This window comes from Rousettus aegyptiacus, unplaced genomic scaffold (genome assembly GCF_014176215.1).
Source record: "Rousettus aegyptiacus isolate mRouAeg1 unplaced genomic scaffold, mRouAeg1.p scaffold_m13_p_3, whole genome shotgun sequence".
Classification (NCBI taxonomy): domain Eukaryota; kingdom Metazoa; phylum Chordata; class Mammalia; order Chiroptera; family Pteropodidae; genus Rousettus; species Rousettus aegyptiacus.
Genome location: NW_023416306.1, coordinates 11450529 through 11476585, shown reverse-complemented (window position 1 = coordinate 11476585; position 26057 = coordinate 11450529). Strand labels below are relative to the sequence as shown.

Below are 26057 nucleotides of genomic sequence, written 5' to 3'. Positions count from 1 at the left end.
TCAGTTTTATAACCTTACTGAAGCTGTTCTTTCTATATCCTATACTGTCTTAATGGTTCAAGCTCAGTCCATGAATCCCCTCTTTGGCTCCACTGTCCCACAATTTTCCAGACATTCTTACTTCTTATTCAACATAAGTTCTCTTATCTAATTCTAATACCTATTACTCGTCTATATTCATCTACTCATCCAGTGGCTAGATGTGGTAGCCAGTCTCCAAGATGGCCCTCAATGTCCTGACCTCCCTGGTATTCATGCTTTTGTATGATCCCCTCCCATACTGTATCAGGGTTGGATAACCTGACCAATAGAATACAGAAAATGTAAAGGTGTGTGAACTCTGAGGTTAGGCCACGTAAGCCATTGCTGTTCCCACCTTGTTCTCTCTTGGGTTTCCCACTCTGAGGAAAACAGCCGCCATGTAGTAGGAACACTCAAGAAGCCTATAGGAGGCCAATGTGGAAAGGAACTGAGGTCTCCTGCCCAGACCTTGCAAGAAAGTCCCAATGGGGTAAACCCTCTAGCCCCAGTCCTGCCTTTAGGTGACCACAGCCCGACTAACATCTTGACTGAAAACTCCTGAGAGAATCCAAGCCAAAATAATCCAGTTAAGCATTTCTTGAATTCCTGCTCATAGAAACTATGAAGATAATTAATGTTTCTTGTTATTTTAACCCACTAAGTTTGAAGATAAGTTTTTACATAGCAATAGTTAACTTGTACATTAGAATAGCTGTTTCTCTAAAGATGCAGCTCTCATGAAGGTTCCTTGCATTCTCTACCACCACTAATGAGCACTTGCTCCTAGGTCATCAATACATGTACTTTAATTTACAAGTGCATTTTTTTCTTAAAGAACAGCAGGCCCCGAGGCCTACTTGAAAGCGCCACCTGCTGGTCGTAACAATAGCACCCCAAAGCAGCCTGAAATAACAGGTGCTGACAGCCAGAGCTAGCTAATCCCTGCTGCCTTTCCATGGTAAATCCTGGCTTCCCATTTTATGTCTCTTCTGAGAATTAACTTCTTAATTTCCTGGAGACAACAACACTTGCCTTGTCTTCTTCACAGGAATGGTGAAATGTGATGATATCCTTAGCACCGAAAATCATGTAAACATGTAAGTTCTCATAATTATTATTTCTAGCATCTTCTCTCTCCTGCTTTAACAAATCCTTTCTTTCTTCCTGAAAACATAAAGTCTTTATTAATAAAAAAAAAGCCAAATATCAAACTATCTCAGTGCAATTTTCCCCTAAAATCACTGCCAAACCTCTCACTCAAGTGGTTAGTCTGCTCCCCCAACTTTATGTAATTTTCTTTTCCTTCATTTATACTAGATTCCCCACTCCTACTCTAGAATGCTTTATGAATAGCTCATGGATGTTATAAGGAAAATAAGAAATGAATAAAATGATTGCCCAGCAGCAGAAGTCACTATTGATGTTAGTTGGCATGATTTGGCATTATGCTCATTTTCTAGACAAACTAATGATCAGAAAGGGTTAAAAGGAAGGAAAGAAGCTACAGAGAAAAGAAAGAAGGCCAGAATCACATAGAAAGAAGTTGCCAGGGCCACCTATACAATTTGAGGGTCCACTGCAAGATGAAAATGTAGAGCTGCTTATTTAAAAAGAAAAGAATGCTGTTAAAGGCATTCTAATACAGAGCCTTTTTTTTCTTTCCATGGTCTCTCCCTCAACTTTTCATGTTTATTTTTTTGTTTGTTTGCTATTTAACATCATTCAAAATAAAGAAAAATTAAAAATTTAAATTATTGGCATGAATTTTACAATTCATCTTTGAATTGTGCCATGCCAGCTTAAACGCAAATATGAGACCATTTAATTCATATGTGGAATCACTAGAATTACACAATTTATACTTCAGACCTTATGCATGCATGTATATTCCATTCTTACCAGAACAGTGGAAATGCTGCACAAATCTAACTAAACTGCTTGTATTTTACTTCTTGGTGTGCGTGTATTCTACCAACACTCTCTAACTGTGCTTACTAATGAATAAGGAAAGCCTGAAATGAAAAGGAACTAAGGGTTATCTTGTCTTTCTCTATCCTTTTATGTCATCATATTTAGTTTAAGTGATTGGCTAATACAGTGAAGTAACGTGAGCAAGAAAGAATATGATTAGGTTCCTCTGTCATTGTGTTTCTTGAAATGCTATTGTTTTCTTTCGCATTCAAAACAAGTTCTAGTTGCAAAAGAAAATGTGGCCTGTAGGGCCTGTGAACAGCCCTGCTTATTTAGTCATATACATAAAACACTTACTTTATACTCATTTTGAGTCTCACTAACTTCTGCACATTGTGGAGCCACTAGAATTCTGTGTTCACGGGGTATAGTGAATGCTCTGTGTGATTGGGGTAGCAAGGAATGGCAGACGCATGCATTGTACATACCTCTTCTGTTCACATGCATACTCCATTGTCCCACCAGACATCACTGTCCTAATAATTTCAAGACAGCAATAACAGAGCGTTAAGCTCAGTGTGGGGCCCTTCTAAGCACTGGGCCCTGTGCAACTCCAGATGTTGCAGCCCATGAAACCAGCTCTACAGTAGTTAAGCCAGGAATAAACTCATATCTAACTGCAAAGGCAAGTCTCTAATTGCCTCTCATGGAGTCTCCTTGAATATTATGGGGCAATGCTTTGGCAGAGTGATCAAAGAATATCAAGAAGATAAGAAACTTTTGAGAAGGTATCTTATAGGCAATATCAAACTGATATTTTTTGGATGATTAGGGAAGTTCCTGAAGATATTGGACCAAGGACTGAGAGAATGGAAAGGGATAAAATCTGGAGAACGATGAGTAGGTAGAAATGCTTGGGAAGGAGATGGCTGTCAGAACAGAACAGCCCAGTTATTTTCAGCAGACTTATACTGTCAAGCGTTATGACCTAAAAGTAGACCAGTTCTCACATGTGGAACAGACGATATCCTGATCTGTTCTAGGGAGCATTCATTTTAGCAGTCAGCTACAATAGGATACCTTCAAAAAGGGACAAAACAGAGAGGCAGCTATTATCAAGGTACAACAAAGCATGTCATAACAGGTAGGGCCATTCTGGAATGCATTCCTCAGGAGGCCAGGCAGGAGGCCTATTGGCAAACAGATAACTTAACTACAATCTGAGTCTAGGGGACAGCTAAGGTGGAGGCAGGGTTCCTGATTTAAAAAAAAAAAAAAAAAAAAAAAGGCCCAGAAGGAAGGAGTCATTGTTTAGTGGGTACAGAATTTTTGTCGCAGATGATGAAAAAGTTTTGGGTATAAAGTGTCGATGGCTACAGAACACTGTGAATGTATTTAATGCCACTGAGCTGTACATTTATGAATGTTTAAAATGATACACATTGTTATATATATTTTACTATGATTTTTAAAAAACTCTATAAAGAAAAAAGAAACAGACTAAGGTATTAGGTTTAGCAGACCAGCGAGGAAACAGAAGTTCAAAGATTAGAATTAAAATATATATATATATATATAATACAAGGAAGGAGAAGTAGATGCCAAGTCCCAATAAATCACATGTACTCAGTGTCTTAGTAACATTCTGCTTCCATACCACACAGAAGCACTTTTGGGAATTCAGTGTTTTTCTCTTAGGAGAATCAGACTTTGGGGGCTGAAGGCTGTCATCTGGCCGGGTTAAGTGTAGGAGCTATTAAAGGCTTTTTTTCTCCTCCATTCTCAGGGGAGGAAGCAAAGCAGCTTGATGTGGACACCTCTGGTACCCTCTTCACTTGCCTGGGCAGGTTTCCTCATCTAAACAGTTACTGTGCCAGGTCCTAGGGACAAACCCTGGGGCTGAGACCACAGGGATTCTGACAAGGCAGAGAGTGAATTCTGCCATATGAGAGGGGGCTGCATGCACCAGGCCCCAGCCCAGACTATGGCTAAAGGGCACCTTGAGAGCTGTAAGGCCCTGATTTAGGAATGGAATTGTCTCTCAGAATTCCCTTGCAACCCTTGGGACACTAGCCCTGGTGCACAAATTAGCATCCCAGCCCTCCTGTTTAGGAGGCAGGTATTCAACCCTGTGAAATTGGTGGAGTGCAGCTGGCTATTCCTGGCTTGGGAATGAGGGATGTGGTGAAGAGGGATGGGAATGGTTGGGAGTGGGGAGTGAGTTGCTTGGGATAAAGTAGAGAGATGGCTGGGTTGTAATTAGGAATGGCGTGAGATAAAAGATGGTTTCATCAGATGGAGAAGTTTGGCAGTTGAAATGACATATAATATAAAGAGACAGAGAAGGGAAAGAGAAATGAGCGGATTGAGATTCAGGTGCTCCTGCTGTCATTTATTTAACAAATGTTTTTTGAGCATCCAAAATGTGCCAGACACTGAGCTAGAGGCTGAGGAAGCAATGGGGAGCTAGACAAGAAGCTTATAGTCTAGTGCTACAGACAGACCATCAAATGAACAGTCACACCAAACTGTAATGAGCATTATGATAGGGGAACTAGGCAGGGCCAAGGAAGGAATATGAGTTTATATTTAGAATTAATTAAGTTTTGCCACATATAACAGACAACCAAAATTACTGGTGCTTAAATGAGATAAACATTATTTCTTTCTCACATAAAGGAAGTCCAAGGGTGGAATGGCAGCTCCACATGTCATCAGAAGAAGGGCCCCTCATTTTTTGTCCCACCATGCTAGCATCTGGCTTCCATCTTCAGTGTTACCTTGTGGTTCTTGATGGCTGTCAGAGCTCCAACTATTGTTTCTGATTTGAGGGCTGCAAAAAAAGAGGGCAAAAAAAGAACACCTCCCTGTTGAATCGACTCTCTTTCAGCAGCTTTCCTTGAAGTCTCATACAATTTACATTTCCTCAAAAGACTTGGGTCTTGGCTGCACCCAACTTCAAGGGAAACTGGGCAGCTAAAATTCAGGTTTTGATAATAAGGAGGAAAGAAAGAATGAATGCTGTTTTTATTAGTGGTCTCTGACACAAAATATTTTCATCTTTTGCATTTAATATTTATGATAGATTGAAAATTGAATGCTGAGAAACATGTCGAATAATGCAGAACTTCCAAAGATTGTTATTTTTGGCACTATAGGGTATTCTATTCTCATAAGGCAGCATTCATAAAAATATATATTAAACATTTCATTTTAAGACCTTGGTCTTAGAGGAGAAAAATAAATTTTTCTGCCAGCATGTAGAAAAGAGAAACCCTTCGCTAGCCATCAGTGGCCAGGGATGAGCAGTCCACCAAGAAGATACTCAATGCAAAAGCAAGTACCAGAGGCCAGCCCCCAGAAATCAGGTTATCAGATCAAGTTTGGTCAAGCCGACCTTACTATTACAAAATGATCCTCAGTTGTAGCAAAAAAGAAATTTATACATTGATAACAATGTAAGGGGTAGGGTGTTACATCTGTGTTTGGGAATTTTTCTGTAGCTTTTTTGCTTCAGCAGTCACTTCCACCTCAGTGCATCACACCTGAGTCAGTGCTGATAGATGTGAGTTGAATGAAAGCTGTCAGTGAACTTGCCTCTGAAAGACTCTCTTTTTTTACTTGCTTTTATATATACTTCATATTATATATACATTTCATATTATATATATTTCATATATGTTTCATAATATAAATATATATATATTTATATATTTATATAAAGGAGTCCAGGAGCTATGTAAAAACCTTAAAGTTTGGTTGTGGTGCCAGAATTTGGGGTTGGTGCCTAGGTTTGTCCTTTCTCCATAAAACATCTCTGGGGCCTTTTTATTTAGACCACATTTTGATGGAATATGATTGGTTTCAAAACCCTCACACAGTCTCTTTCCACTGGACACTTACTAAACCAAGACAGTCGAGCCATACCGAGTATGAAGCCTGAGTGGGTAAATAGAAGAGCAAGAGTTTTCATTTAGGTTTCCCTCCTGTTTTCCTAAAAACCACTGAATGGTACATTAGAACTAATTGTGTCTCTCTCTGTCATTTAAGAGTTAAAAAAAATAGCAGTACAGAGAGGGCAAGGGACTTTTCCAAGTGGGCACAGCTGCTAGCAGGCTGGAGTTAAGAGCCAGGGCTGGAGTTAAGAGGCAGTATCATAAATTAAAAAGCCCACTAGATCACAGAATATAAGCTCTGACACTTGTAGCAGCCTCTCCTAGCCATTTGGACTTGGCAAGACAGTTCAATTTTCAGAAACTCACTTTTCCATCATTAAATGATTATAATTTCTGTCTAGCCTAGGTCAGCATGTGGCTTTGGTGAGAAGAGGCTTTCAAAAGAATAAAGCATTATAATTTGCTGTTTATTGAGTTCCTTCCTAGCTAATTGCTTTACCCACACAATTTCATTTAATTCTCCTAACTCTGCAAGGCAGAGAGAAATTGTCTCCATTTTGCAGAAGAAGAGACTGAGGCTCAGGGAGGTAAGAACTTGCATAAGGTCACATAGCTATAAAGAGTAAGCCAAGACCCAAATCTGGTCTCTGATTCTAAAAACTTTATTTTTTATATGATGTCTTCTAAAGTTGTTGTTTTGGCAAGTACCTGCTGAAATGGGGGCGAGGGGAGGGAGAAACTTTATTATCATCATTATTATTAAAGCACACTATCTGTAATTTCTCTAATAATCAACATCATTGATAGTGTACCTGAAATTTAAGTGGTATACAAAAATCAGTTTTTTTAGACCCATCTTCCAAATAATCTGATTAGGTCCAAAGAAAAGAAGTAGTGCCCAGTTGAGCATAGTGGTCATCAGTACAGTGGACTCTGCTATCACTCTGATCTGAATTCTGCCTGTGCCACTCACTACTCCATGATATTGGGAATATTCATTATTAATTTCTCTGTGCCTTGATATCTTCATCTGGAAAAAGGGGTAATAAGAATACCTACTGCGTTCGATTGTGTCAGTGTTCATCCGGAAAATCTCATTATGAGGCTTCCACAATGCCTGGTATGTGGTAAGTGCTTAATTAGTGTTAGCTATTATTATTCAACCCTAAATTCATTACACTTAGCTTTTGTGAGAATTCAATGGAAGCCTTACACTTAACTGCTAAACCAGTTAAAATGTAAAATCTATGAGACAATTAAAAATCAACTATATTATAACTATAGAGAATGGATATGATAGCAACCTATTTCTTTAGATTAAGACTATGCTAAGTAAATGTGGGTTAATTTACCCAGTTTGCTTACCTATATGGAGAGTAAGAAGTGGAAGTACCCTCAGATTTTTTTTTTTACCTGATGTACATCAATTAAGTAGAATGAGAAAAAAATAGAAGATCCTGGGTTTTTCTCTCACAATATCTGAAAACAACAGGAAACTTTAGAATATCTAGATTATTTATTTCTTCTTTCTAATCTCTTCTTGATCTGAGGATTTTCTTAAATGATCCGTCTGTTAAAAAACAAAGAGAATAGCCCCTAGAATAAATGCTTCCATTAAATTATCTAAATTATCAATTCACAGACTTGGGATGAGCACATTGTATCAGAGATCATATTCTATTTTCCATAAAATTATGATCTATATTTACCTTTAGTATAGAAATGTACGTAATTATAGTGAGCATATTTCTTGATAGTGTATCATTATTTGTTCTTTGTAAAAGTGTTACCTCAAGAAGCTCAAATATGATAAGACAAAAAATAATAAATGCACACATTTTTAAGATGATTTGTTCGCCTCTTTAAACCATGTAGTGAGTACCTCCTTTCATTCAGTTAGGAAACACAAAGATCAGTAAGATTCAGTTTCTTCCTCAAGGGATATCTTAAAAATCTAAAGACATATAATAGAGGTTCATTCCTTACAACATTCATTCCATTAAACCCATGTTATAATGCCATACTGAGTATAAGAAGACTGTTAAAGGGCTGTATTGTGTCCCTCCACAAATTCATATGTTGAAGCCCTAACCTCTGGTACCTCAGAATGTCACCAAATTTGGAGATAGGGCTTTTAAAGAAGTAATTAAGGTTAAATTATATCATTGGGTGGGCCCAAATATAATATGGTTGATGTCCTTATACGAAGAGATTAGAACACAGACACGCACAGAGGAAAGACTGTGTGAAGACACAGGGAGAAAGTTGCCATCTGTAAGCCAAGGAGAGAGGCCTTAGAAGAAACCAACTCTACTGATACTTCAATCTTAATCCCAAAACTGTGAGAATTTCTGTTGTTCAAGCCACTCAGTCTGTGGTACTTCATTATGACAACCCTAGGGAACTAATACAAGAGGAGAGGTCAATTCTCCAAGGCTGGCATGGGAGTGGAGATTGGGAGGAAAGAACTTTAATGACAAATTAGAACAAGTCACTCCAAGCAGAGCTCTGACAAGGCCTCTCTCACATGCTCCAAGTAGATAAGTGAGATTTTAGCATAAGGCCTTAAAAAGAGAAAGAAGGCACAAAAGAAAGGAAAAAATCCTGGACCATCTAAAACAGACTCTACACTGTAGAGGTAATTGGAAGCTGGTAAAGGGTTTTATGCAGAGGCTGACAAGCTTATCAGAACTGTGTTGTGAGAATGAACAGATGGGTATATATATTACAGACTTTAGATTCTCTTGAGACTATTTCAATTAGGAATGAGACAAGGATGCCTACTCTCTTTACTTCTATTTAACATACTATTGAAAGTTCTAGCCAGAGCAATTAAGAAAGAAAAATAATAATAATGGGAACCCAAACCGTAAAAGAAGGAATAAAATTGTCCCTGTTTGCAGATATATAGAAAAAACATAAAGACTCCATTTAAAAAACTATTAGAACTAATAAACAAATTTAGTAAAGTCGCAGGATAAAAGATCAACACATAAAAATCAGTTACGTTTCTACACAGTAATAACTACCGAAAAATAAAATTAGGAAAACAATCCTATTTGCAATAGCATTCCCACCACAAAAAAAAATTGATAAACTTGGATAAAGAGGTGAAAGACTTATATGCTGAAAGCTACACACAGTGGTAAAAGAAATTAAAGGAGATACAAACAAATAGAAAGGCATCCTGTGTTTATGGACTGGAAGACTTAATATTGTTAAATGCTTGTACTACCCAAAACGATCTACAGGTTGGATACAATCTTTACCAAAATCCCAATGGTATTGTTTTATAGAAACAGAAAAGGCAATTGTATAATCATATGAAAAGCTACAAAAGAGCATGAAAAGCCCAATCAATTCTAACAAAGAAGAATAAAGCTGGAGGCAATTACACATCCTGATTCCAAACTATATTACAAAACTACAGTAATCAAACAGTATGATACTGACATAATGACCGACATGTAGACCAATAAAACAGAATAGAGAGCCCAGAAATAAATCCATGCTTATATGGTCAACTAATCTTCAACGAGGGTGCCAAAAATACATGAGGAAAGGATATTCTCCTTAACAAATGGTGGTATGAAAATAGAATATCCACATGCAACAGAATGAAATTGGACCTCTATCTTATACCATATACCAAAATCAACTCGAAACGAATTAAAGACTTAAACATAACAATTGAGACTCTAAAACTCTTAAAAGAAAACTAGGGAAAAAGTTTCATGACATTGGTCTTGCAATAATTTCATAAATATGACGTCGAAAAACAAGCAACAAAAACAAAAAACGCAGTGGATTTGCATCAAACTAAAAAGTACAGTAAAAAAAAAATCAACAGAGTGAATGGGAGAAAATATTTGCAAACCATATATCTGGTAAGGATGTTCAATGAATTATTTTTGATGAAGAGGCTGACTCCTCATCACTCTGCGATCATGACCCATGTGACCCCTATAAGTGATTATGGATTATTGGGGGACGGGGAGTGGGATGAAGGCATGAAGCTACAGAAGGGGTAGGAGAAGGGAAATAGCTGTTTATGGCTGTGGTTTTCATTTGTAGCCATAGAGTCTCCCACACCATACCACTGTTTTTTGCTCTCCTCCTAATCTCTCCGATGGATTTAATACACTCAACTCACCAGAATTCCAGCATTTTCTATCATATCCCTTCCTGGAGTGAGCAAGAAATTTAACTTTATGTATTAGCTTAAAAGATACCCTTTCTCAGAATTAATAAGGTTATTTCTCATTCCAACAAATGACTTAGTAAGCAAAATGAAGGCATCAGTCACAGAAAGACAGTTTGGAAATGGTTGCAGTTAAAGGTTTGTTATTGAATGTGTATTTAATTGTATTTTAGTTCATTCTCAGAGACAATTGCATTTTAGCATTTCACTAAAAATATTCCCAAAAAAGTGTGTTCATATAATACAAAATAAATCGGAGAGTAATATAACTGGATAATTATCCTTTGGATAGCTAAAAGAATAACTAAAAAGGTAACTCAGATCAAAGAGTTTACTTTATTTGACTCTTTGCTTGAATTTCACACAGGCCCTAAGTCACCTAACATCTGTGTCCTAGTTTTCCTCATCTATAACATGGCAACTCTACAAGTAAATGCTCAAAACAATTTAAATGTCTTTATTATTGATTTTAACAGGATCGTTGTAAATATTCAATAAAATAACAGATTTAAAGGTTTTACAATAATACCCAGCATATAGTAAGTATTCAATAAATTTTAGTTGTTGATATCGTTATCCTTAAATCTAACTAAGAAGACAGACTTTGGTACAATCCCATGTTTATACCCACAGAATCCTGAGAGAACCTGGTAGTCACTTCCCCCAAAGCCATGACAAGCATCAGTAACCACAGCATTTACCCTACTTAACTCTTTCTAGGGGATTTTTGCTTCTTTCTTGTGTGTCATATATAGCACTGTCCACTGATGATAATGCTACCCACGGTTCTGAGTTTTCATAATAAAAGGTATATCTTCTCCTGGAGAGCGCATATCTTTATTTGGAGACAGGTGGATCTAAAATTAGTCAAAAAAAGAAAGTATCTTAGTGTGACATTAAACAGTTACTCAGGAAACACCGGAGCTGGGGAGAGTATTTGTGGCTCACCTGGAGATGGTTACCACACTTTTCTTCAACATTTAGGCAGACTAAGTCAGACACTAATTCAGCTGTCTGCTCTCCCGTGATGATATAATAGACTAGGAGATTGGCCGTAGGAACTACATGCTGAGTCATGGAAAGGTTTAAAAGTTGGTAAGATGAACCTGGGAGTTTCTTCTCTGTGCCAAAGTGTACAATCTTGCCCTTAGATGAAATTTAAAGATACACAGCAATAAATATGCATCAGAGTGGGCTTAACACTAGGCTAGTAATTAGGCAGGTGACAAAGAGAATTAATGCCAATCAAGCATCTACTATGTATTAGGCACGTATATATAAATATATTAAATCCTCGCAATTGCATGTTGTGGTTTAATCAATCCCATTTAGTAGTTATAGAAACAAGCTCATAGGTATAGACATCTCGTTAGCTTAAAAGGTACCTTTCTCAGAATCAATAAGGTTATTGCTTATTCCGACAAATGGCTTTGTAAACAAGATGATGTTATCAGTCACTGAAAGAAAAATAGTTTGGAATTGTTTACATTCAAAGGTTTGTTTCTGAACTTAGATTTATGTAGGAAGTGAACCCTGATCTTGTTGACTCAAGCCCATGCCTTTGTCAATATAGTATGCTGCTGTCCTTGCTAGTTTGCATTTTAAACAGCAATGAACAGTGCCTGGAATCACTACATGCATTCTTGAGCACAGGACTTAAATTCTTCCCTTTGTAAATAAGGTATGTTCTTAAGGAATGCTGGCAAGGCCTAGAGATTCAGCGTTTGGTAATACTGACTGGCTATGAAATATTGCTGAGGAGATTGACTACTCTGAGGACTGCATGATGGCTCTGATCAAACCCTGACATCATACTATGGAAGGAATCTCAGTCTAGGAGTAAGAAGACCTTGAACAAAATCCTAAACCCAGCACTTGTGAACATGGCAGTCACTCGACCTCTCCAATCTGCTCCAATGTCTGCCAAGCTCAAAGAGGTGTTGTGAGGCTCTGTTATGAGGATGTCGTGAATGTGTTTGATAGATTATAAAGTGCTATATAAGCTCATCCATTTATTGACTAAATGTCAACTGGGCACTGCTTTGTGTAATGTAAGGAATCATTATTTGCATAAGGAAAATGCTACAAGTAGGGGACCAGAAGCAAGTAAGATATTATTGAACTTACCAAGTAACTGTAGTATATAACCTTGTCAACATTTGATCAGATGTTATTCCACAAGCAAACTCTTGTAACTGTCTGTCCAGTGAAGGGAAAGAAAACTTTGGCTGTGTGATGAGTAAGCCACTGCTTGATAGTCATTGCTGGCTTGATATTCTACAAGGAAATCTGGGTCATCAGTTCTGACCTAAAGAAGACAGTGTCAAAAAATGTAAAATACCAATGCTTATCTTGACAACAATGACGGTGGTAGTGCTGGTAACTGCTAACACTTTACTAGTATTCATTTAGTGCCAGTCTGATCCTAAGTGCATGACATATATGAATATATGCATATACCTTATACATTTTCAGGCTTCACAACATCTTATGAAAAAGGAAATTAGCATTTCACTACCTTAATATCACGGTAAGTTACGTTATCAAGTGACTACAGAAAGGCTACTGATTTAAAAAATAATAAAATTAACTATGAAAATCTATGCTAATGTATAAGAGCCTAGTGAAGTCAAAGAAAAGAAAAGATCCTAGATTTGGGGTTGGACTTCTTTCTTAAATGACATGTCAACTTATTGACTCATTTCTTTCTGCCATAGGCTGGCAGGAACTAGAAATTTAGGGAGAGAAAAAACAGAGAGAGAGATGTGAGGCCCGGTTCCTAACAGGCCACAGACCAGTACCAGTCCACAGTCCATGGGGCTAGGGAGCCCTACCTTATCCCATGAAGGTCTCCCAATAATTCTTAAAATCTAATAGAGATGTTGGTTGTGAATGGAAATGGTGGTGAATAATTTCTTACTCTCTCAGGAGACTGACCGAGAAGATTCAGGAAAGTAAATAAGATCTGTTCTTGAGGGTAAAGTGCAGGATCCTAGGGTACTCATAAATACATGTGTCATGCTGTGCCAGTTCTTGAACAAGAAGCTGGAACCATTTATGCTTTCCTTGGAACTGAAAAATTAGATATTTTCTGGCAAATGTAACTTGATAAAATAAGAACAAAGGAAAAATGATTCATGCTATTAGAGAAAAGGGAGACTATGACATTTGGCCCTGGTTTAGGTCTAGAAACAGATATGCATATTCAGCTAATCAATATTTACTGGTCTCTAATATATGTCAGGAACTATACTAGTTGCTAGGGACACAAAGATGAGCAAGATAGACACAGCTCTTGCCCTCAGGAAGCTTAAAATCTGTGAGACCTTCATGGGATAAGGTAGAGCTCCCTAACCCCACGGGCTGAGTACTGGTACTGGTCTGGCCTATTAGGAACCGGGCCGCCAGTGCTAGTATCACAGCCTCGATCATCAAGTATTAGTCTCTCATAGGAGCACCAGTCCTTTGTACCAAAAAGGTTGGGGACCACTGGGGTAAGGGATACCTACTCTGATTAGGATAGGGTAATTAGAAAAGGCTCCTTGGAGGATGTGTTTTAAAACCTGACCCCAAAAATAAGTAGAGGCTAGGAGATTAAAGAACTGGGGAAGGAGAACTGGGTTACAAAGGCCTAGTGGTAATAGAGAGTTGCAAATTGTCCAGTGCAGTGGAGTCTAAGGTGTGTTGGGAGGAACTGTAAGCAATGAGTTTGGACAGAGGAGCAAAGACAAGGTCAATTGAGATGAGATTTGTATCTCAGAAAAATCACTCCATTTCCTTTGTCACAATGAGGTGACTAGGAAGACAGTGAAGAACTAGGTTCCTGTAAGCCACTCACTGAAACAGAGCACTGGGAGGAGATCTAGGTTTGAGGTTGGAAGGTGGTCATTAGTTTTGGACAAAGCAATGTTTATGCTTCTTTGAAAGATCCAGGAAAGAAATGAGGAAGGCAGTGTCTTTAAGGATCTTGAGTCTTCAGCATAAGCTGTGGGTGCAGATGAAATCAGACAGGAAATACCTCAAATAAAAAAATGTGTCATGTAAGAAGAAAGAAGGGTCTGAATAGAATCCTGAAGATCATCCCCATTTAGAGGGCAAGCTAGGGATTACTGGTCCAAAATGGAAGCTATAAAGAAGAGAACACAGAAGAAAAATAAAAAGCAAGAGAATATGGAGTCACAGAGCCCATAATAGGTTGTTTAAAGAAGAAGACAATAATTAACCACCCCTCATTCTTAGAGAAGGCAAGAAAGATACAGATTGACAAATAATCCAGTGGTTTTAGCAAGCAGCTCATGGGTAACCTTGGTGCAAGCAGATTCAATGGAAGAAAGTCAGACCTTGGTGGGGAAGAAAGTCAGACCTTGGTAGTCTGAGAAGATGTGGAAGGGGGACAAGGGGAATATAGGCTATCTTTAGTGGAGTTAGCGTGTAAATTGAGGGAGAAATGATGATCGCTGGAAGTAATGGAAAAGAAAAGACACTGTTTGTATTCTTATAGTCCACTGGCAGTTCCTGTTCTAAAATTTCCGGATTTGAATAGTACTATGTTTAACATAAAAAGAAAAATTATTTCCTAAATTCAAAATTAACAGACTCATACCCTTTATGGAATGTTAAGTACAGTAAATTGTACTTCCTATGCCCACAAGTCAAATATTTCAGAGTTCACTAGACTTATACATAAAATTTCCCCATCTTGCATATTAGCTACCACATAGACTGAGACGATAACAGAAAATAACAACAAATGAGAATTCTGCTCACATGAAACTCCAGCATTGTCACATCAGAGGGAATATTAACCACAAATGAAGCTACTTCATCATAATTTGTTGTACTTCTTCTTGGATCCTGATCTCTCTTCTCCTGAGTTTCATGAACTGTTTTTGCTTTCAAGGTTACTAAAATCCCTCAATGAAATGGTCAAAGGCATCCTTCACTTGCACCTGTTGGACCAAATCCATTTCAATAGTTAATGTTGATTCTTTAACAACAAGAAAATGCTAGAATAATTTCCTCTTTCAGACCCAAGCCCAAACTTGGTAGTATTTAAATCAGTAGTCAAATGTGGCTCTCTTAAGATCATGTTTTAACCACTCCAGGCATATATCATATGAATACATTCAATTCAGCATATAATTATTGAGTATGTAATCAGAACAGGGCACTGTGCTATGTGTTTGTATGCAAGCCATGGGTTGAGTAAAATTATTATCAGGCCTAGATCTAGACTGTTATTTTTCATCACAGCCTTTTCCTATTCATCACTTCCCTCAGTTTAGTCTCCATTTAGGTGTCTACACTGAGGGTCACACAGGAGCAAGATCTATCAGAGGTACTTCTCCTCTGCCCCTCCACAGAATGAAAATGTACCATGTTAGATTTTCTAAACATCTAATTCTGATGGAATACGGAATCCCAGGCTTCAGGAAAAAAAGGAGTAGCAATCAAATCCAGTGTGTAGGGGAAAAGGATGTATTTGACATCTGTTACTTTGGTTTCTTTGAAGAATTCACCTAATGGAATAACATGCATCACCTTGAGAATTTGGCAAGTACTATCTAATACATCAATCTGCATGGGCACCCACCCTGTCCCCTCTGTATTTATTTATTTATTTGGATAAGGACAAGTCTTTCATCTATTCTTTGGTCGTTTCACATGCGATGACTAACCTAAGTCTGGATGATTGCTATGGTCACCTTGGAAGACACCGGCCACTCTGTGAACCAGTAGAGTGTGGTTTGCAGGAGTTTGGTAAGATGTCCATTCATCAGTTTTAACTACAGTGTCCTGTTCCAGACCATTTTTTAGATCATTTATCCTATTTTTTTTTTCCTTCAAATAACCCAACAGAGCCACATGCCCTTGGGGAGTCAATAATCCTGTTAAAAGAGACATTCACATGTGAAATAGCTGGTTCTCATGTCCCAGATAATATTCAAATAAATATTAGGTAGTATGGTAGAAGATGTGTGTCAAATATTTAATATGTAAGCAAACACTCAAATGATTCAGGGACACTTTCATAATATGAATAATTTTACCATTTCATTTGTTTGTTGCTTGTAGGTACAAAATTCTTCAACAATATCCTAGCAAACCAAATACAGCAGCATATAAAAAGGATTAAACCGTGATGAAGTGGAATTTATTTCAGGTATGCAAGGTTGATTTAACATCCCCAAATCAATTAATGTAAAGCACCATATCAATAGAATAAAGAACAAAACTCACATGATCATCTCAATAGATGCAGAAAAAGCAATTGGCAAAATTCAACACGCCTTCTTGATTAAAACGAAAAACCCACTCAATAAACTAAAAATAAAAAAAGAACTTTTTCACCCTGATAAATGTACCTACCAAAAAATCTACGGTTAACATCATACCTAAGACAAAAACAAACAAAAAACCAAACAAACAAACAAACAAACAAGAATGCCCATTCGTACCTCTTACTGACAGTTCTAACCAGGACAATTAGGCAAGAAAACAAATAAAAGTCATCACGATTGGAAAGGAAGAAGTAAAATAATCTATTTGCAGATGACATAATCTTGTATATAGAAAATCCTAAGGAATCCACTAAAAAAAAAAATTAGAATTAAAAAACAAATTCAGCAAGGTTGCAGGAAACAGGATCAGTATATAAAAATCATATTTCTAACACCAAAGAAATAAAATGCTTAGTAAAATTTGACAAAAATGTATAAAACTCATATACTTTGAAAATTATAAAACATGTTGAAATTAAAGAAAACCTAAATAAATGGAATGACATTTCATGTTTATGAGTCAGCAGACTTCATATTGTTAAGATAGCAATATGCCCCAAATTGATCTACAGATTTAACACCTACCTAATAATGGCTCATCCAGCCCCTTCTGCTGTGGTACCTCGTTCGCAGTTTTCGTGTTCCAACTCTGCTCTGCCCCTACTGAGGAATTTCCGGTTTTCTGAAGTTGCTCTCTCAAGTATCTTTCATCTTTGCACAGGCTATCTATTCCCTTTGCCTTGGATGCTCTTCCCAGCTTCTTCATATGACTAACTCCTACTGGCTGTCCTCAGGTCTCAGCTTACAAACCTTGATCTCCTTTGAAGAGGATAATGCCTCTTCCTGGGTGTGCCTTTAAAACCTATTCTTACTGACTTTCAACACTTCTCATATAGTTCCCTCATTCTAAGGAGGTCCTCAGAAATCATTATGAGAGAGAGTTAAGAGGAGTTCAGGTTCTTGCATTGAGCTACATGGATAGGAAGATGATTCTGATAATAGCACATTGTCTGCCATTTTGACCTTCCTTGGGCTCAGTTTCCCTAGACTTATGCTTGAGCCCAAGGGAACCCCAATAACAGGCTGGCTAAAAAATGCTCCTCTCCATTGGGGCATTGAGAGATAAGACCTCAGTAGTATGGTTTTGACTGGTATTGGTGGTGCTTACCATTAATGATGAGAGAGTCAATTATTTCAATAAAACTGGAAAGTTAAAAAGAAGAAACAATGACAAGAGGCCAGGACCTCTTAGTTCAGGAGACTCCTCCCTCAGTACAACAAAAGAACATTTGTCATCAGGCACCAACACCCTCAGTGCATACTTTATGCATCTTGGCAATAGAATGGTAGTCAACAGCAATGTGATAACCATGCAGATTTCTCTTGAAGAATTTGCCGACTAGCTGCAAGGAGCATATTAGCTTGGCAGCCTCCAGGTATTAATGCCTTCAAGACCTACCTTAGCTTTCAAGCTGAGGCCATGCTCTTTCTAGCCAGCTCCCGCCAATGATTAAACACTAGAACCTCACCATTTCTATGTAAGAAAATAATTTTACCTTTCATGACTGAAAGATAATAATCTTAACTGGAAACTGAAGTTTAGCTAGATGAGATTCTAGAACCCTGAGATTCTCTCTAGTTCTTACATTCCATAAATCTATTGAAAAGAACCTGGAAAAGTTATATATGGACGATCAGTCCTTTGGTTTGTGACACTGGCTATTATTTAAAAATGCTGGTGATCTCAGCTTGTATAGTTCATGAATTAATTACTCAAAGCCTTAGTATCCCTGTCTATGATTGCTATCTTCCTGCTTTGTACAATCTCATTATTTTCCTAGAAGTTATTCTGACTGATTAAATAAGAAAAAATCCATCAATATTAAATTATAGTATCGTAAAACTTCTAAATTCAAGAATTTCTAATAGGTGCTATAAGAAATATGACATATCCTGATCAGGGAACTTCTCACATATTGAGGTAACAAAATGAACACCAATAACATTAATAACAATTTCTTGAGTAACTCCTATAGCCCAGGCAATAAGCCAGGCTATTTACATGTAGTATCTCCAATCTTCATGACATTTTCAAACAGTAGTTATTATTCCTCCCTCTTATTGCTGCTGTAGTCAGAGATGAACATGGATCCTTATTTAGTTTCTAGTCTCTGGGTAATTTATCATTCCTTCATTTAATTCTTTAACCCCACTTGCCCAAATTTCTGTATTTTGCTTCTTTTATTAAACTGTCTTGGGTAAATTTGAACCATGTTGGATAAGTGTCCAAAAAAGGCAAATCTATAGAAACAGCGAGTAGACAGTTATTGCCTGGAGCTAGGACTGGGAATGGAGATTACATACAAATGAGCATGAGATAATTAAATTATTATACACTTAAAACAGGTGAATTAGATGTTATTTAAATTACACTTCAATAAATGTGCTTTTTAAGTGGGCAAATAGCACCTGGCCTGATAAGTAGTACACACTCAACTCATGTTAGCGGAATGCAAAGCATTAATTCTATTTCTGCTGCCTTCTCGGTTTCACTCTTGTGAGCACTTTTCTGGTAAGGACATGATAGTGAAATCCATCAATTCTACAATTTGTTTTGGCTCTAGAAAAGAGTTTGGTAGAGGGGGTCCTAACTCACAATTAAAGAAGATTTGGACTTTTCCGTGGATTTAAATTTTTCAGGTGTATAGGGAATTTGTTTATAAAGTAAATTCTGTTTCCTGCCAGAACTTTAATTTACAAGGTCAGAAAACTGTTTTTTGGTTTTGGTACTATGAACGTTAGTGGTGATCTTGACAGTTTAGTCTAGGAGTAGAGACAAGCCAAACTGGAGAGGGCTGAGATGTAAGGAAGTGAAGTCAGCATGTCCAGACAACATGGTAGAATGGAGATGTGGGAGTTGACAATAGTAGTATAATATTTGCGGAGCAGGACTTGGTGATTAATTATAGGCAGAGTCATGGATGACTCCCAGGTCTCTGGCTTGAACAATTAGTGATATGAGATACTTTTTACTGAGGAGGAGGAGGAATTTTCTTTGTGCGGGGGGTAGGGGGACAGAAATAAGTTTAGTTTGTATATGTTGAATTTGAGTTGCCTCTAAGATGCCCATTTGGTGATATCCTAGTAGGCACGTGGATAGGAAGCTTTTCTGTCTCCCACTTCCATCATGGTTGTCTCCCATTGTAGACAGCACCTTCCTCATCTCCGATTTACCTGTGTTACAAGTTCATCTTTCCTTCTTAAAATTTGCCTCTAGTTCACTTCCCTTTCTGATGCTATTCTAAATTTATTCCCATTTGATATCTTTACTATCATTGCAATGGGATTTGGGAAGAATGCCAAAGAAAATAAAAAATGAAAAAGTAATTTAGTTATCCTTCCTTCAGCTCCCTTTATAAAGGTACTTTTCCTTTTGTAATTAATAAGTAATCTGTGGGGTGCTATTTTGAGAGCAAGTGAATATTTTATTAACCAATAATATTTCATGTAATGGTTCAAATAGCTATCGATGATCCTTGTCTGAATCAAATATGATAAGGATTATAAAATGATGACTTCCTAATTAGGTCATTTCATCTGTATTAGCTAGAGCTCTTCTAAAAAGAAGGGCTTTCCCTTTTGTAGAAATTCAAAATGTTAACTTAGAAAAGCTTTAAAATTAGGAAGGAAGTTATAGAAATTTAGAGCTTAAAATATTTCAAAGCTGGACAAAAGTAAATCATATTTGGAGGCTGGTTTTGGTCTTCAATATTCTCTGGTCACATGAGCCACTCTGGCCTTAGGGAGGTGAATAATAAATAACAGTTTAGTTTCAGAGACGGAGGAATTTGGGGTTGCACCTAAGGCCTGTCCCAGTCCTCTGTAGAGTAGATCTGAACTCACAAAGCAGACACCTTGAGTCATGGTGTCTCTACAAACCATGGTATTGGAAACAGCCCAAGGTTAATCTAAGCAGGGTTATTATGAATCACTGAACATTGTATGTCCTTCCCATTCTGGACCCAAACCCATATATGGATTTACAAAGAACACCAAATCTCTAATTCTAGTCCATTGTTATAGTGTCTTATCATTTTTGTATTTCCCATTAGACTGCAGAAAGTGTCTATCTCATTCACCATTGCATTCCCACAGACCTGCCACACGATAGGATTTTAGTATATATAGCTGAAACAAAAAGGAGAGCAGGGAGAGATAACAACAATAACAAACAAACAAAAAAAACAAACCCAATACATTGAAGAAAGATTATCAAAGGCTTTGCAAGGAATTTGGTATTTTGAGGACAGTAGCAGGTCTTCCTATATTCTTACATAGAGTCAGGTTATTTCACATATCAATATTCATAGATATCTAGTGAAGAATTTACATTTAGACATAGTACATGATTTTATATTGCAAATTATACCTTATTCTATGAGACTAAAAATATAAACATTTATTTAAACGGAATTGTAATTCAGTTAATTTTTAAAGTCACACTAGCAAGTCACAAACAGAAGCTGTCATCCCTGCCTGACAAATTAGTCTGGTTCTCTTTTAAAGCAAATCCACAAAATAATTAAACTGAATTGAGAAACACGAGGCAAGTTAAAACTAACAGAATAGCTTTGTTATCATTTGGGAAAAAAACTGAAGAATAGCTAGGTCACTGTGCCATGCCTGATATTTATATTGTAAATGCAACTCAGAAGAATAACAACCTCTTCATATTACCAGATAAAGAGTTGAATATAAGAGTTGCCCTCACTCCCTTCCAATGCTTATTCTTTTAGTGTGCTAAAAGAGGCAATTAATGTTCAAATTAGCACATAAAGCTTTTCCCTCTGACATCTCTAAGGCCTAAGGTGGGTACTGTGTCTGGATGAAGGAGGAAACTGGCAAAGGGATTAGACAATACCCATCTAAGGTTAACTGGATATGGGCCAAGACACTACAAAAGGGAAAAATAAATGTTTTGCACCATTCTCTAGATTTTATGTGTATTTTTGATGGTTACTTATAAGATTCATAATGAATAACACCTACATACCATGATGTGATAATGGATCCCATCTGAATATCATTACAGATTTTGAGGGGCGTAGCAGTGAGGTTACACAACCCAACTCTCTGGGGGAAAAGAGAAAAAGAAGTGAGTGACAACACAAACAAACAAATAAAAAATAATGGACTGAAAGTCAGCAATGTACATATTCCGAACTAATCAATATCACCTAAAGTTCAATTAAAAAATGCATACATCTTTCTTCTAATTTAAAATGTGGAGTGTTGCAGGAATTTTGACTTTTCTACAATTCCAAAGGCTTCCTTCTGTGTTGGATAAATAGTGAAGATGGGAGCATCATTTACATAAAAGTGAATGGAAACCGTGTCCTCTGTTGGAAGTCACTTGAATTTTCTATTTCTGAAGCCATCACAACCTTAAGGAAAAATTACAAGTGCCTAATGGGGTTTATAAGAAGGTCCCTTCCAACTTTAGCTTCCTCACTCCTGATTTTTGGCAGCCATAATGATTTACTTAACGTCCAGATCATTAACAAACTCTTTTCCTACTCCTCCTGGGGTTTGCATTAGTCTCCTTGCCAAGCAAATTCTTCCCTATTCCCTCACTTCTTGACTAAATTCCTTTCTTCTTTCAGGCCATAGGATGAGATATCATGTCTCCTGGGAAACTTTTGCCTAAAAATAAAATAACTAAAACATACTGAGAACTTAACTCTTGGGCAGGCACTGTTCTGAGTTTTTCACATGCATTAACCTTTATAATTGCCAGGAAAACTGTAGGAAGTAGGTATGATTAGCCCATTTCACAGATGAGGAAACTGAGGAATGGATAAAATAGTGTTAGTTGGACCTTGAATTCTATGATCAAGAAAGAAACTAATTGTAAGTAAATGGTAAGAACAAGAGATTGGAGGTCCCGACGAACTTAAGAATTGTGCTGGGATGGGGGTCTTTTGGGCAAGCGAGCCGTTAAGATTGGAGGATTATGGGGAAAGACAAGTAGTGACTGTGTTGGAGATTCCTGGAGATGATGCAGCTTCTGATGGTGACATGGCCCAAGGTACAAGCTTAAAAATGGGAGGCTAGAGTAGAGGAGGGTGTCCTTAGTAAAACTTTATTTTTTAATTCACTATTCCCCTAGCACCCAGCTCAGTAACTGATAACAATTCTCTTAAACTATCTGTTGGATATAAGGTGAAATGCAGCACTTTCGGTAAGCGCCAAGTGGAGTTTCCTCAAATACTTCTGTTTTAGCTTCCTGGTCACCAACCAGAGGAATAGTCTCCACAGCCTGCAGGAATATTTGACGCCCGGATTCCCACGCTGATCTTGCTCCCTTAACTTCGGGGGCCGGCTGGAGCCTAAGCTGCGTTTGCTCATTGGTTCACCTACGTCTGGCCTGTTGGTCCCTGAAGAAGAGAATTCGCCTCAGAAAAAGGTCGCGAAAGAAAGAGAGTGCTTCGAGGCACGCACGTTCAAAGCCAGACGGCCAGCAAAGGAAGTTGGGGAGCTTGGCGACCGTATTTCGCTGGTCCCTCAGGTCGTCCTCTGACCCAGGCGCCAAGGAGCGCGTCCAAGCCACAGCGTCAGGTGTCGCTTCGCCTTAGTGACAGGAGACGGGCTCAACAGCGGCGGGCGCAGGAAACCACGCCCAGTGCAGGGTTCGCACACTCTAGAAGCCTCTGGCCCAAAGTGTCCCGCGCCTTCGCGCGCCAGCAACTGAGGCGGTAAAGGCGGCGGGAAGCCCCGCCCCGCCCCCTACGGCTCCGGAAAGGGGCGTGGCTTCGTCGGGCTCCGCCCACGTCGCGCGCGCGGCCCCACAGCAACCGGTACAACACAACAAAATGGCTGCCGCACTGCTGGGTACCTGAAGCGAACGAGGGGCGCGTCTCCACCCCACCCTCCTCCTGCGGGCCCGCTCACCTCGGCTTCTCGGCGGTGAGTGCCAAGGCTGGTCGAAGGCATTCTCCAGCATCCGGACGGAACGGCGGGGGCCAGCGGCAAAGGCGGGAAGGCCTGGGCCAGCTCGAGATGGATTTGGAGCGGGGGCGTGTGCTGGGATTTGGGATTGGATGGGAAGGAGGGGAGGGCCCGGAACGGGCGTGGGGAAGAAGATGAATGAGGGAGGTTTGGATGAGAAGGTAGCGGTCAGGGGTGGCGTTGCGGGAGCATTTAAGGGAAGAGGACTAGAGTGTCGGAAGGTATGGACGTTGGGGTGTAGCTCCGAGAAGGGTGGGGGTCCTGCCACCCAGAGGAGGAGGAAGGGGCTGGGGCGTGCCAGGTGTCAATGCAGAGTGACAGGGATAAAGGATGGTTTGGGTATCCTGACGAGTATCATGTGATCAGATGGCATACAGTATCTGGAGAAAAAATGAGTTAGGATATTGAGAAGAAATATTAAAAGGACGGGATGGTTTAACATGAAAAAAATGAAAGAGAAAGTAAAGACATAAGTTTGCAATTTAAAGTGAACCGGACTATTGGAACAAATCAGTTGCCATATTGTACTGTGTAACTGTGAATTAATACGTTTTAAAAACAAGTGTAGCAGGTTCTCCTTAAACTAGTCACCTTAAGAAGCTAGATCATGAGTTCAGTGATGCTATTGTATTAAATTTTGTTTTTTCTTCAATAACTTTTATACTATATGCCCTCTATTAACTACTGTCACTTAGTGGCATTTATTTATAGTTTGTTTTTTTTTTTAAAGCACCATGCCAGGCCATAAAGAGCAAATCAAACATGATCTGGACTCCAGAAAACTCAGCAATATAACATGGTAATTAAGACATGGGCTTTAGAATCAGATCAGGTTTCACATCTTGGCTTACCCCAATTAGTTATGGGACTTCAAACAAATTATCTAACCCCTTAATCTTTAAAATGGGAGATAATAACACCTGTTTCATAAATTATATTTAATCCTTCTAATGCAATGATACATGGAAGAGCTTATCACAATATTTGCCACATGATAAAATGGAGCTGAAATGATGGGTCTGATTTTCTTGTGAGACTTATAAATTAATTCTGAGAACAGGACCTAAAGAGGAATTTCAGAAATGTTTTGGACAAGATCAGCATTCCTGGAATGACTGTATAGTTGTTGAAAGGTATTACATCCACTAAATGTTGGTTAATTGATTGAATATATTAACGGCAGCTCTCCTTTACATTTACTGTATATATTCCAACCATTTAAAAAAAAATAAGTTTCTTCATAATCTTAGCATATATTAATAATACCCATGTACCTCTGAAGGTGTGTTATATATAAAGATATTCACAAATCAAACGATTATAATATCTTTCTAATACCAATTTATATGGCATTAAGATTTGAGCTATCCAAAATGTGTAGACTGAAAAGAACTTTTTTTAAAAAAAATTTGTGTTTTGTCTTCACGTTTTAAGCAGTGAGAGTAGGGAAGATTATGGATGTTGAGTGGAAATAGGATTATTGTTAATGCAGCCTATACATTTTATAAGATTTTTTGTCTAAAATCTGTCAAATTTATAATTTTTGCAGTGTTTTTAGACTGAATATACTTATAAGAGCAATTGGCTATTATGAAAATCTTTTTTGTATAAACCTGACCTTTCAAATTAGGACTCTTGGAGTTGAGGACTAATATTGCTCATGGAGATATCCTTTTGTCGAAGTGCTAAATAGCATTTTATCAGTTCCACGTTCTTTATGAATATTTCATTCAATAAATATTAATTATCTACTGTATGCTAGACTCTGTTCTAGGCTGAGAATACATCAGTGAACAATATTACTACTCTCATGGAACTTACATTCTACTAGATCAATTATGTGATTTGACTTATAAATTAGTTTGAGAAGAGAACTAATTTTTATTACTACAGCTAACGTATCTGACCAAGTCATTTACCATTCTGGGCCTTAATTTTCTCATATGAAAAGTAAAGAAATTTGACTAAGGTCCCTTTCATCGATAAATGCATAGTTACTTCTGGAAAACCTAAACTTCATCGAAGTTGATTTTGTGGACAAGCAATACTAAGCATTGGAGCGTGAAGTGATTACATGTTTTTTGAATAGCATGAGACAAACATGAATATCAAACACAATGTTTCTCAAAAAAAAAAAAAGGCAGATATAGAAAATACACTATTATTTCATTTACATAAACTTAAAAAATAAAAATCTTTGGTGTTGGAAGAAGTCAGGATAATGATTACCCATCTGTGGAGAGTAATTACTGAAAGGGGATACGTGAGGGCTTCTGGGGTTCTGGTAATATTCTGTTTCTTAACCTAGATACTGGTTACACTGCTTGTGTTTATAAAAATTCTCAGAGCTATATACCTATGATTTGTGCACTTTTCTATATATAGTATACTGCAACAAAAACATACACATATCAATGTACAGAGAGAGAACACTCACTCTTAAAAGTATGGTTTCTAAACGGATTGAATCTAGTTGCAAAATGTTAGATACTCTTGTGACCACTGAGTGCTGAGAATTCCGAAATGAATAAGACATTATCCCTCCACGGTAGATGTTATAATCTGGGTGAGCAAAAAATATATAGTATAATGAGTTCTCTGATAGAGGTATGTTCAGTATGATAATAAGCAGGGACGATTTTGAACTGAAAGAAATGCCTTTCTGGAAAGCCTTCACAAATAAAGTGACATTTTAGTTGATAGAGAGGAAGAAGAGGATGCCATTTTAAGGAAAGAGAA

General features: G+C 37.9%; 1 protein-coding gene and 1 long non-coding RNA gene across 5 annotated transcripts in view; one reads left to right on the top strand and one right to left on the bottom strand.

The window, feature by feature from the left end:
• Positions 1-652: 652 nt before the first annotated feature.
• LOC107516312 lies at positions 653-23064 on the bottom strand. The gene is made up of 8 exons (XR_004949931.1): positions 21364-23064; positions 14797-15917; positions 12157-12337; positions 10978-11175; positions 10741-10886; positions 7194-7398; positions 4606-4765; positions 653-1185 (listed from the first exon to the last, which is right to left on the bottom strand). It is a non-coding gene; the product is annotated as an uncharacterized LOC107516312 (long non-coding RNA).
• A 90-nt stretch (positions 23065-23154) lies between these two features.
• Positions 23155-26057, top strand: part of CNTRL (centriolin) — a 75430-nt gene continuing 72527 nt past the window's right edge. For all 4 annotated transcript variants that reach the window (XM_036218243.1, XM_016155929.2, XM_016155930.2 and 1 more), the window contains exon 1: positions 23155-23276. The gene's annotated coding sequence lies outside the window, so the exon portion shown is untranslated. The remainder of the gene's footprint in view (positions 23277-26057) is intronic.